Genomic DNA, 11,923 nt, shown 5'->3' on the forward strand with positions numbered 1-11,923 from the left:
AATTTCTGTTTCTATGTTCAAAGAACGTATATAAAAAATATACTACTTTCTCATTCAGATTCTACTTACATTAATCTTCAGTACAATATATCGATACTTCAATATTTTAGTACAAATTTAGCAAAGTTTTTAAAAAATTAAAAATTTTTATTTAACAGTGACATCACAAGTAAATACCAAAATATTATTAAACCCGACGTGTGGTTTCGCTTGGTCTGTTTAACATACCTCTAAAAGGCTCGAAGTCCGAGCCCTAATGACCTATAGGAAAGGGAAGCTCGCCATAAGATCATGTAAACTTACGGAAAACAATGAAATTCTACAGATGAAGTCTTACTGAAGGCAAACTACAAGCGGTGGCCGGATTAAGCATGTAAGTATGAATACTACACCTCCCTGGGATATATTAATGATGGGCCTCATCTAACTACAAAAGGAAATCAATGATTACTAACACGATTTGGTTTATTACCATGAGACACTGACCAAATGACTTGCCCCTGAATTAAGCATGTAACCACTTAATAAGTGGACAAAAGGTTATAATTAGGAAATATAGTTTTCGCACAGGTGGGTGGATACATGGAAGCATAACATGAAACTATAATGTGGATATGACCCAAGTCTAAAGTCTTGTAGTCTCTACAGACCTTGGTCATTGTTCCCATCAAAAAGTATCTAAATTTTGCGAATCCCAGACAACTACCAGTGCCTATAGTTCACTCACTGAGTAGTTTGCCTCTGCTTTATTTAAACGCGACTGCCAAACGCTATCGCTTGTTTACATGTTACGCCATCTTGTAACACCTTTTGGAAAAGATGTATCCCAAGACTAGTATGTGATGCATCCATGGACATGCAAAATTCCTCACCCAAATCAGGATGGAACGGAAGTGGAGCCTCCACTAAAGCTTCATTAAGCTGTACAAACCCTCACTGCTCTACTCCATGCTACTTTCTTGCCTGTTAGTTGGTACACATGTGTAGTTATGACTGTCTCTTTTATGAAACTTTTTCAGAAGTTAATCAGCCCCAGAAAGGCATGTAAATGCCTCTAGGTTCTCAGTACTGTGTAATTTTCTACAGCCTCGACTTTTGTTGGATGCGATGCGATACAATCCGTGGGGAGTACATGTCCATGGAATCTTACCTCCTAATGTCTGAACTACTCCATTAGGTTGACTATAATTCCCTGATCCTTGAAACTGCTAAGAAACTGATCCAGAACAGCATTGTGTTTCTCCCACGTCTCCTCTGCGGTAAGTATGTCATCGACGTTCAAAGTCACTCTGTCTCTTAGTGTTTATGGGATCATGGAACACAGCCCACCTAATAAAAGTAGCTGATGACACATTTAAACCAACTCTTCCTTAACTGGTAGCACGGTCTACAACATAAAAATGCCCTGTATTGTCGACATGCAGGGTGCAGTTCAAAGTACCAATTCACGGATCAGTTAATGTTAATACATGCACTCCATGATCATGTTGATCTGTCATGAGCCTAACACCAACCGAACAGATCCGTCTTATTTAATAACACACAGTAGAGCGTTGTTACATGACCCGACTGTTTCCTCAATAACACCTTCCTGTAGCATGTCTAGTATCTCCTTGTGCACCTTCTTCTTAAATTCCAGTGGACATTGATGGGGTTTCAGGAAAAATTTTCGGTGTTCCTTAACTTTAAACTCGTATTGGAAAGTCCGTATTCTTCCTGGTGCATCAGAAAAAAAATGCGTGAATGCACGTGAAGAGCCCTTCCTAATTCCTTCTTCGCATTTGGGGATTCAGTATGCTGAAGTTTCTAAACAGTCTCATCCTCTAAGTTCCGTGGTTCATCGTCCCCAGACCTATTAGTTTCAGACCTACGTAATTTGGTCCTCTGGCCCTACTTGTATAATAATTAAGAAGCAAGGTCACTCCGTAGCACACAAGTCTTACCATAGTAGTTGTATATATTAAACGCACCACCATCTTGTTCTCGTGCGTAAAATATAGGCCTAGTATGGCTTTGACTGTTAGCCCTTGGATCACTATAAACTGCACTCTGAATTTGTGAACCCACCTGGGGTTAGCGTTGACTTGTTTCTTGATTTCTGCAGTTTTGCCGGGAACAGGACTACGAATCTTCACGTCTTTCTCCTTTAGAACTGGTCAGTGCCGTTTCGTTTCACAGACATCATACACACATTTATTCAAAACCGATATCTGGCTTCCAGCGTCCAAAATACTTTGTGACATCCTATCGTCTATTTATCTGTTAACTATGGAGTAGCTAATACTAATTTCCTCTTATTCCACTCCTAACAGAATTTGTCGAATATCTGTTTTCTTTGTGTTCAGGCGAATGATTTACATTACTGATTGCTAGTCAGTCACACCTCTCGTTATTTCTTTCGTCGGTATTCCACCATTCATGCCTTGAATCTGAGTTGCGTATTTCAATGATTTCCGCACCCTATCTTCTCTGATCATCGCGTCCTCCACAATTTCGTCTCTTCTGAATTCTGTTACGTAATTTTGTTTGGTAGATCCGTACTATCTCTTCATTTGTTCCTGCTCAAACAGCATTAGACTACGGAACTGCGATTCTGTGTAAGGCTCCGTCATTAAAATGTCTGACATGCTTCTGCTTCTCTTGCATCCAAATTTCTTGCAGAAACGCCTGCTTAAAATGCTTCGTAAGTCTTACGCTTTGCCACAATCACGCACATCGTGGCAGTTGCCTCTTGCCGAAGATGAGCGCAAATGAAATTGATTTTATAATCTGCAAACTATGGCTTCGGAAGTTAGTGCTGGAACTGATTGATCCAAATTTTGGAATGCAAAGTCTGCCTGGGAACAACATGTACTTCTGTAGAGAAACAAGACATTTCTAATTTAGTTCCCTTCGACGTTCTGATAAATTATTTCTACCATCACAGCTGATTGTACAGTCCCAGATGGCAGAGACTGTCTGTTAGCTGACATAATTCCTCCTCCTTCTTCCGCCTCTCTTCTTCACCCATCAACATCTTCCTAACCCACGTACTATTTGTTGAACAACTGCTACACTGTCTCTCCTTCAACAGTTCTACCAGCACTTCATGACAGCGACCGCTAATGTCAGCCCGTATTTCATTAAATTGGAACAACGCTCTTACTTCCTCCCGATCTTTCAAGTTTCCATGAGCAGTCCTATCTGAACCCACATCACCACTTTATGACACCTGCATTACCTATTTCTTCACTTGTGATACGTCGTTCGTGACTTCGTCCTCCACGAATGATATCAGCATTTTTGCGCAATTCATTGACTGTGCCTTCATTTATTGAGTTATAGTGTTCAGTTTACTATCGCAAGAGCTGACTTGTTCCACAATTAATTGTTTCGACTTCCTTAATTTCTTCCCTGACCTTTTTATCCATTCTTACGATCTTTTCATCGTATCCTTGTACATGACTCATTAAATGCTGTTCTCAAAATGGTTCAGATGGCTCTGAGCACTATGTTACTCAACATCTGAGGTCATCAGTCCCCCAGAACTTAGAACTACTTAAACCTAACTAACCTATGGACACCACACACATCTATGACCGAGGCAGGATTCGCGGTTCCAGGCTGAAGCGCCTAGAACTGCTGTTCTGATCTGTTGAAATGGACTCTTTGGATTTGTAACTGCACATCATTCTTCACATCCTGCTGTTTGTTAATCAATAGCCGAGCCGTAAAATTCTCCTCTGACTTTTTAAAACATACTTCCGCCTTTTTGTAGCCTCATCAGATATGTTACTACCCTCTTCCGTCCTTTTAAAACGGCCATTCGCCTCTTTCTGCTACTCTTCCGTCTTTTTTAACATCCTAGGGTGCTGTTTCAATTAATAATGACTGTAGATCAAGATGTGGTCGTGAAGGAGTTGGCGCGCGATCAATAACACTGCGTCACATCCTTGGATACAGTCACTACGGATTCGTCCATTTCCTGGGACTTCATCACATTCTCCTCCCATAACAGCTCAGCTTCAGACTGTTCCTCATCACTTGGCAAGTTGTTTAATTCACTATCCGTTGTTACTAATCCTTCCAAATTACTCTCTCGTCTTTCTCTAGTCTCAATACCCTGTGAACTGTCTCGTTCAACTTTCACATTAAGTTCACAGTTTAACAGTTTCAGATGGGCTCGCTTCTTCCCTATCAATTGCACTCACCTTTTCTAAACTATGAGCACAAGCATGAGTTAACCTTAGCATAACCAAACACCATTGCAAAAGAAACGCCTCCCCTTAATAATCAGATTTCTAAGCTAGACACACCATGAAACACAATCCTACCAAAACCACAAATACATGCAAATATTTTCTCCAAAATGGCAACGTCAAAACCCTGGAGAACGATGGGATTTGCTCACCAGCCTTTGCTGTAAGAGAAAGCAAATTTATTACTACAGCACAAATAACTTATTTTTTGTTTAAAATCTTGAGGTTATTTTATTATTAAATTGATCATCTATAATTTTCCGGTTAAAATTCGATCAGTAAGCAAATCACTGGAGTAGTAAGATTTGTCGATCTTGAATTTCGACAACGTAACTCAGAGGGATCTGTGCTTCAAAATCCCTGGCTAAGGGCCGATAAATTCACCATGGTGTACTCAGTAATGAAACAAAGCAGTAGGCTCTGCCAGAAATATCGACTCTTAGACAATGTGTCTAATAGTGTATTTTATTATGACAGTACGCCATCTTAGGCAATTTATAACACTTAAAACACTTGATGATGGCACTTTGAAGCCGAAATAATGGTTCTGTAACTGTAAATGTAACACTGTAAGTAAAAAAACAGTCTAATGGCTGTACTAACTTTAAAGAAATGTATTATGACTGTGGCCCCACACTATGAAAAAATTATTATGTGCTATAAATGGTCAGCTCTGCTTTCATCTTGCAAACAAGACTGGCAGCCCTTACCACTTCACACCAGAGAGAATCTCTTCTGATCCAAAGCGACACACATCATTGATACTGGCGGGAACAACCACCTGCAGTTGGTTGCACCCTGTGCTCTTCATGGCATCCAGGAGGACCCGTTCCACATCTGGAATGACTCCACCCGGTATGCACACTGAGTGCACATTGGTTTTCTTTCCCTTCTTGTCAGCCAAGTCCCTCAGCGACCCCATAACGCGCCTAACGTTGGAGCTCGCAACTATCAATAACCCCACCCTCTGTTATTGTAAGGATCTTGCAGACTGAGAGGTTTCCTCTGAAACAGGACAGGCGACAGCATCTGGCTCAGCGACAGCGTCAGCCACAGACAGCGCCTGGAACCTGTTTGTCAGACAAACCGGGGAGGCCTTACGTGCGGCCTCCTGGGAAGTCTTTCGCCGCCTGCTACACCTCGGGGCGACCTCCCACTCGACCACAGGTGAGGGTTCAGCTTCAGTGCGAGTAGTAACTGGGCTGGCCACCGGTGAGGACCGATCCGAGGACTCTGACATGCTGGACGTCCGTTGGATCCCCTCGGCCGGCCCACAACGATGGTGCCCATCCACTGCAGCCTCAAGCTGTGTAACCGAAGCCATCACAGCCTGAAGTTGAGAGCGAAGTGTCACCAACTCGGCTCGCATCCGCACACGACAATCGCAGTCCCCGTCCATACTAAAGACATTGAAAAACTGAACTATGCGGATAAACGGACTATCGGCATGTGCTGCGCAACTCTACTGTAGACTCTGACGAAAACGCAGGAACTGTGTCTAATAAATCAGATTTACACGCAGAGATTCAAAAACCTAACTACCGAAGCACTCAGGTGAAACTAAATAATTCGCCCCTGATCAGGAACTTGTAGTACGTCACAAAATAGATTTACTTTCCGACGCAAATGAAAACGTGAGAACTGTGGCCTTTAGATATTAAATAAACACGCAGAAACACAAGAAACTAAACTTAAATCGATATTCTTGAATACACACAAGTGTCACTCAGTATAACTGCCCCAGTTCAGTATGTGAGTAAATTATACATCAGAGATATTTCTGCCACAAAATTTTTGCTTCGGCGATATTTAATAATAATGATGCGGTTAGGATTCTAATTCAACACCAAGATGCATTAACAATTCCAAGCAACATTTTCCTATGCTTAGAAGGAAAATTTATGGAAAAAGATGGAGTACCTACAGCAACAACACAACTTACACATGATGCTTTTGCCTTTCTGTTTCAAAAAGTAAGATATAAACTGAATGGTATCGAGGCTGACCATACTACAAACGTAGGAATCACATCAGCCCTTAAAACGTATGCTTCTGCATCAATACATGACTTGAGTAGCTTAGAAAGTACAGGAACGTTCATAGATGGATTGATAAGTAAATATAATCACTTTAGTGTGTATTTACCATTCAAGATGTTTATGGGATACTTTGAAGATGTGAAATGTATTATGATGAATGTGTAGTGAGAACTAATTCTCGTATGAAGTACAGTGAATAATAATTCATACGTTGAGGAACAACAAGGTGAACCTCAAAAGAGTAAAATTCTGAATTAGAAATTAATACTACCACTGAGTTTCCATACATGGGAGCTTTTTGAACATCCTGTTTAACCGACTACATCAAGCAGACACAGGCTACTGAAACAGCAATTCAATTAGAAACACCTTGATTCATTATACCATCACTGCAAACTGACGGGAGGGGGAACCTGAAATGGATTCAAGAGTCTTCAACAGTTGTAAACTAACCAATGCTAAAATTTTCCTAATTCTAAGTTTTAACCATATGATAATTTACTGCATGTACGTTCTACTGTTTGTATGTGTGCAAGGTTTCGCTTCCTTGCCATGAAAGCGATGTTGCATTCCAGTGCATGTTAAGACCAAAAGAATTCAAGGAACTGGCACCTATCATTCCAATATATTGCTCAGAGCATAAAAACTGTAAAATCGGGGCTGATGAAGTCCGTGTAGGAGTTGAGTCATCAGAAAATTTTATCGAAGGCATCACAGCAGCACTATATGGCTACGTCATTACAAAAATTGTGTGAGTTGTACAAAGTGCATCCAAGGCATTTCAGGATGACATCTCAAAATGTAAACCTTGTAGACGTTCAAGGCTTCTACAATGAATGTGAATGGACTGTATTTGAGAATATTTTGTCGCATTTGTCACATGTACACATAAACATGATCATGTACGTCAAAGGCAATGAAAAGGCATCATGGATATGTAACATTTACAACAATGCATTAATTCAGAACCCTCGAATCAAACAATGGCCCATCTCTCTGGCGCCCCAAGCAGATGTATGGAGAAGAAAATAGTTATGTGTGCATCAGATTGTATAAAAATACTTTTAAGTCGAGCATCAAGTAAAAGATGTTTTAAGAAAGAGTTTATTTTTATTCAGTTCACCATCCTCTGCCGGTCATATTGAGCTAGCTCTTCCTCCTGGACTGGTCAGTCTCTCTCCAATGATACTCCTTCCGCCCTTCCCTCCCAGCTGGATTGAATAAGCAAGCTCCAACTTTGCCCCCTGACTAGCTGCTCTAATACTCCTGCATATTTGGGTAAGGATTTATATATCGTAAGTATGGATTTTCTTCCACATTCATTGTCTATGCTGCTCATCCAGTACAGGGGATATAATTTTAACAATGTCTTCTAGACATCTATAGAACCAGCAACAATCACATACCACCTCCTCCTGTAGATCATTATATGCAGCATAACATGCAAACACCCATGCAATTAAATTATGATTTGAGTTACACTGCTCATATGCAAACCACACTTTCTTATTACCCTTTCTTTCATACTCAGTATCCCCATTGTTCTTATTTACGATAACCTGTACCTTTATTCCCATGTTCAGTCGCATATGGAGATAAAGGTTAACAGGTTTCTTCTTCGCTTATTTGCAATATATGTATACAAAACAGAAACAAATTAAATTTTTTCTGGTTTATTCACAATATGTTCAGAGATGCTTTAATAATAATGACTAGAAAATATTAAAGATGCACTTACAAGGGGACCCCACCTATTCGTCAAAAACAATTTCATTGAAATGTATGGTATATGCAGATCCTGGACAAAAATGAAAGTGACAGAAATAGGAGCTCCAGACATCCAAACATTCAGAAAAATAGCATATGGCGTGGGTAGGACGAGGCAGGAGCCATGAGCCATTTACGTTAGTGTAGCTCCAGGCAGCAGCTGGAGCAGCGGAAAGAGAGCAGAAGAATAATCCAAGGGTCGTGGGGTCAAGTCCATGTATAGTAACTTTTCTATGTTCGATTTTCACATTGCTTGCACTGCAGATATACTGAAATATGAACAAAGCGTTCTTCAGGGTATTTTCGTTCTGTCTTTGTAACCCACATGGGTGCAGTAAAATATGCTATAACTGTTTCTGGAAAAGTATTGCCAACACTTTACATATGCTTACAAGAAAGTACGGGACCTTTTAGACTGAGGATTCAGGAAGCAACGGATGAATAGATGGCAAAATGTAGGACTCTCGTCATTATTTTGTCAAAATCTGGGAACCTTACAACAGCCTTACACAACAATTTTTGACTAGTGTGATGAAGCCAAGGAAACTGTTAATTGACTCGTGGGAAGACAAATTTACAGCTATGCGACGAAACTGGACAAGGTGAAGAAGGATTCTGTAGAACAGTTTTTGATGTTGTTCAGCAACATTCATACAATATTTTTTAAATGAACACACCACTGTTTAACTGTGTTGTAGTTTATTTAATTACGACCCAGGTTTCGGCTTTTTATACCAAAATAAAGGTGTTTTTATTAAATATGACGTCCTCCCACTATTATTCACTGATCTTTTCACGAGATGTTCATTTTACATTTGGCATTTTGTGGAGAGCGAATATTTTTCTTAATTTATGGCCAATTTTGAGCTTCATGTCCTGCAATATATGTTAATGTCATAAACTCAGTCACTTGCGGTGTTATCTGAGATGGGTTTTGCCTTAGCAGTTAAGTCCCATTTGAACAATTTTTGCATTGGCAGTAAGTTTAAAAAGTACTTTTTCTAAGTTATGTGTTGTGATAGCCCTCATTCCCGTATTAACATAAATTTATTTCTTCAACCAGAGATACTGTGTGTGTCTGGAGTTTACTGGCGCTCAACGCCGAGATCATCAGCGCCACCAGGGATCCTGGTTGAAGAAAACAGCGTAAGTGGCTCCCCAACTTGATGTAATGACGGAGATTTCTGTAGTGCGTTATGTTTAGATTTTCATCCCCCAGTGTTGTCTCCAAGTTGGGTAGGCAACCACTGCACGTTAATTCACTGTGTGTGTCATACAAACCATCAGAAAATGTAATGCCCACCTCCACTGCATATCCTGCAATAGAATATGCAGCCACATCTGAGAATTTATATGAGCCGGTGATTTCTTCATTGGACAGCAGCTGAAGCCCTCTAACTGGCAGAGATTGTCGGATGCTGTGCCTATGCAAATTGTTTACATCTATCGTCGGAAGAGTTGAACTCTTTATTCATTTGTGGATAATTTCCTTGCCATGCTTATGGACTCAATGACGAAGTTCTCTGCGAATACTGCATTTGAGAAGTAACATCATTCGACATCCGTCAAAAGCGCGATGTTGAACATATTTTTTTCAACATTGTGTCCCACAATATCGCTGGGGCGGTGTAGAAGGCAGGATCCAGCGAGTATGTTTTCGTGCATACCTTCCGGAATTTCTGGGAAATATCCGCAACTAAGCATACTTGTGTCCATATCAAGTCTTGCATACTCCCCTAAGTTAGAGAAGTCGAATTCCTGTCAAACATTCACCACATGCCCATACGCTGCATCTGTTATCGCATTGCCGGTAAGATCTTTAGTGAATATGGTTATATCAGTAAATGTGATTTCGTTGAGTTTTTTAATAAACTCCAGACATTCGAATGGGAAGACCCTTTCTTCATCACGCACTGAAGCTTTGCTTCATAGGGATGTGCATGTCCTTCTGATGCATTGTTTCAGCAAGTTTTTGAAGCAGTGCATGCATAAATCAAAGAGAGTCTAGGACCCACAGCCTAACGTTCATGATCATTTGTTCGGGAAATGAAATGTATTTTTCTGTCCTATCAGAAAAGACACTAACCCTGTCACTGTAGAAGCTGAAATCAGCCAAGTGCTCAACGATGAAATGAGCATCACATCCACTCAAATCGTAAAAGTAAAAAGGTATTCGTCATGGCACTTGGTAGTTCAAGTTGCATGCATTGTTTGCTGCGCTGTAGAACTTGCCTATTAGACAGCAATAACCCCTGCATGGAGTTTCCACTTCTCTATCTAACGGCAGCCCATAAATATGACAGTTAACTGCATTCTTGTATAATTCGTCATTCTCCTGTGATTTGCTCACAGGAATGTTGATGCAATAAATCACATCAACCTGCCTTGCAAGTTTTCAAGCTCACGATTTATTAAGATTTGAGTCATAGATGCGTATTGTACGTGCCGCTCTGTACATGTACTTTGTGAGGCAGTGGGTCACCCTCACAACATATCACAGGAGTGAGAGGCACTGGAAATGCGCGTATACTACTAAAGGATAACGCTCCTGGTGGTCAAAGTTCTTAAATTATAAGAATTTATTTTCATTAGTCGGCATTTCATCGTGTACCACTTCTTATGTAGAGCAGTCCAGCATATGCTTTGCTAATCGTTCACATCAAGAATATGAGACGTCTAGGGCACATACGCGATGCAACGTAATGTTTACACAATTTGGGGGAAATTGGGTGGGATGTATTCTAGATCAACACATAGTGCTGTTTCTTCACTTTGGAGAATAGCAACAAGTTTTCATAATTTTCATTCTGACCCACTAGTGTGGAAAAGTAAAGGGATCAGGCGACTTCTTACCCTAAATCGTTTCTTCTGATTTGTTTTCTTCTTCTTCATTCAGTCTGTAAATGTGAACTGATGCACTTAGATTGTGGCACTTAAATTAGGTAGGTCCCGAAGTTTAATGCGGAAAACGATACTATCAGAGTCACAAAATCCACAAACAACATCCGTTTCGTATATACTTAGCTGGTGTGCGTCTTTCATATACGAGTAATTTCTTCTCGAAATTAGGATTGACTACACATAGCAGTAGTGTTTAAGTTTTTGACATTAATACAGCCCTTTTTAGCAGCTGTATCCTCTGGAAGTGGGACATAGGAGGACCCTCCATTAAATGGGTCAAAAATATTTGAGTGAATTTCCAATTGGAGTATGTGGCTGAGTGCCTTATCAGTCCCTCTTTCCTGCATTTCAGAAAATTGGCCCAATGAGATTCTCAAACTAAAATCTCAGAACCACTCAGCAGTTGAGGCACACTGCAATATCACACTGTTTTCTCCCCACACATGGATAATGGTTTCCTCTTCAAACCATTAGCATCTTGTTTTGAAATGTAACTCAATTCACAGTATTAAACTGCATTTTCCTTAATCGCAGGGTACTGCGAATCGTACATAATTTTGGGAAGCTCTCTTTTCAGAATGGGTAAACACTCATTTAGGTAAAGGGCTGGGTCTCAGTAGCCAGCAGTGGAGTTATTAATAGAGGCATACAAGATCTTGTCCTCAAATGCACCAGCAACCACTGAGTGTGAGTAATCTGATGCTGCCCTAAACTAGAAGGAAAGGCAAGGAAACTGCTTCTAATCGATGGATGATCATTATAAGTAGTAGTAGCTACTAATTATGATGCTGATGTCCACAATGAATGTGATGATGACGATGGTGATGATGCACCATGCTGAGATGAGCTGGATGACAATGATGGGCTGGGCTGAGGTGAGCATGATGTTGATGATCTGGGTTGCAATGACACAAACCTACCTCCAGATTGTTCCAACACTCCTGCAGAGTGAAAGTAATGTATAAGTATTGTGTGTAA

The sequence above is a fragment of the Schistocerca piceifrons genome, chromosome 2 (genome assembly GCF_021461385.2).
Source record: "Schistocerca piceifrons isolate TAMUIC-IGC-003096 chromosome 2, iqSchPice1.1, whole genome shotgun sequence".
NCBI classification, from domain to species: Eukaryota; Metazoa; Arthropoda; class Insecta; order Orthoptera; family Acrididae; genus Schistocerca; species Schistocerca piceifrons.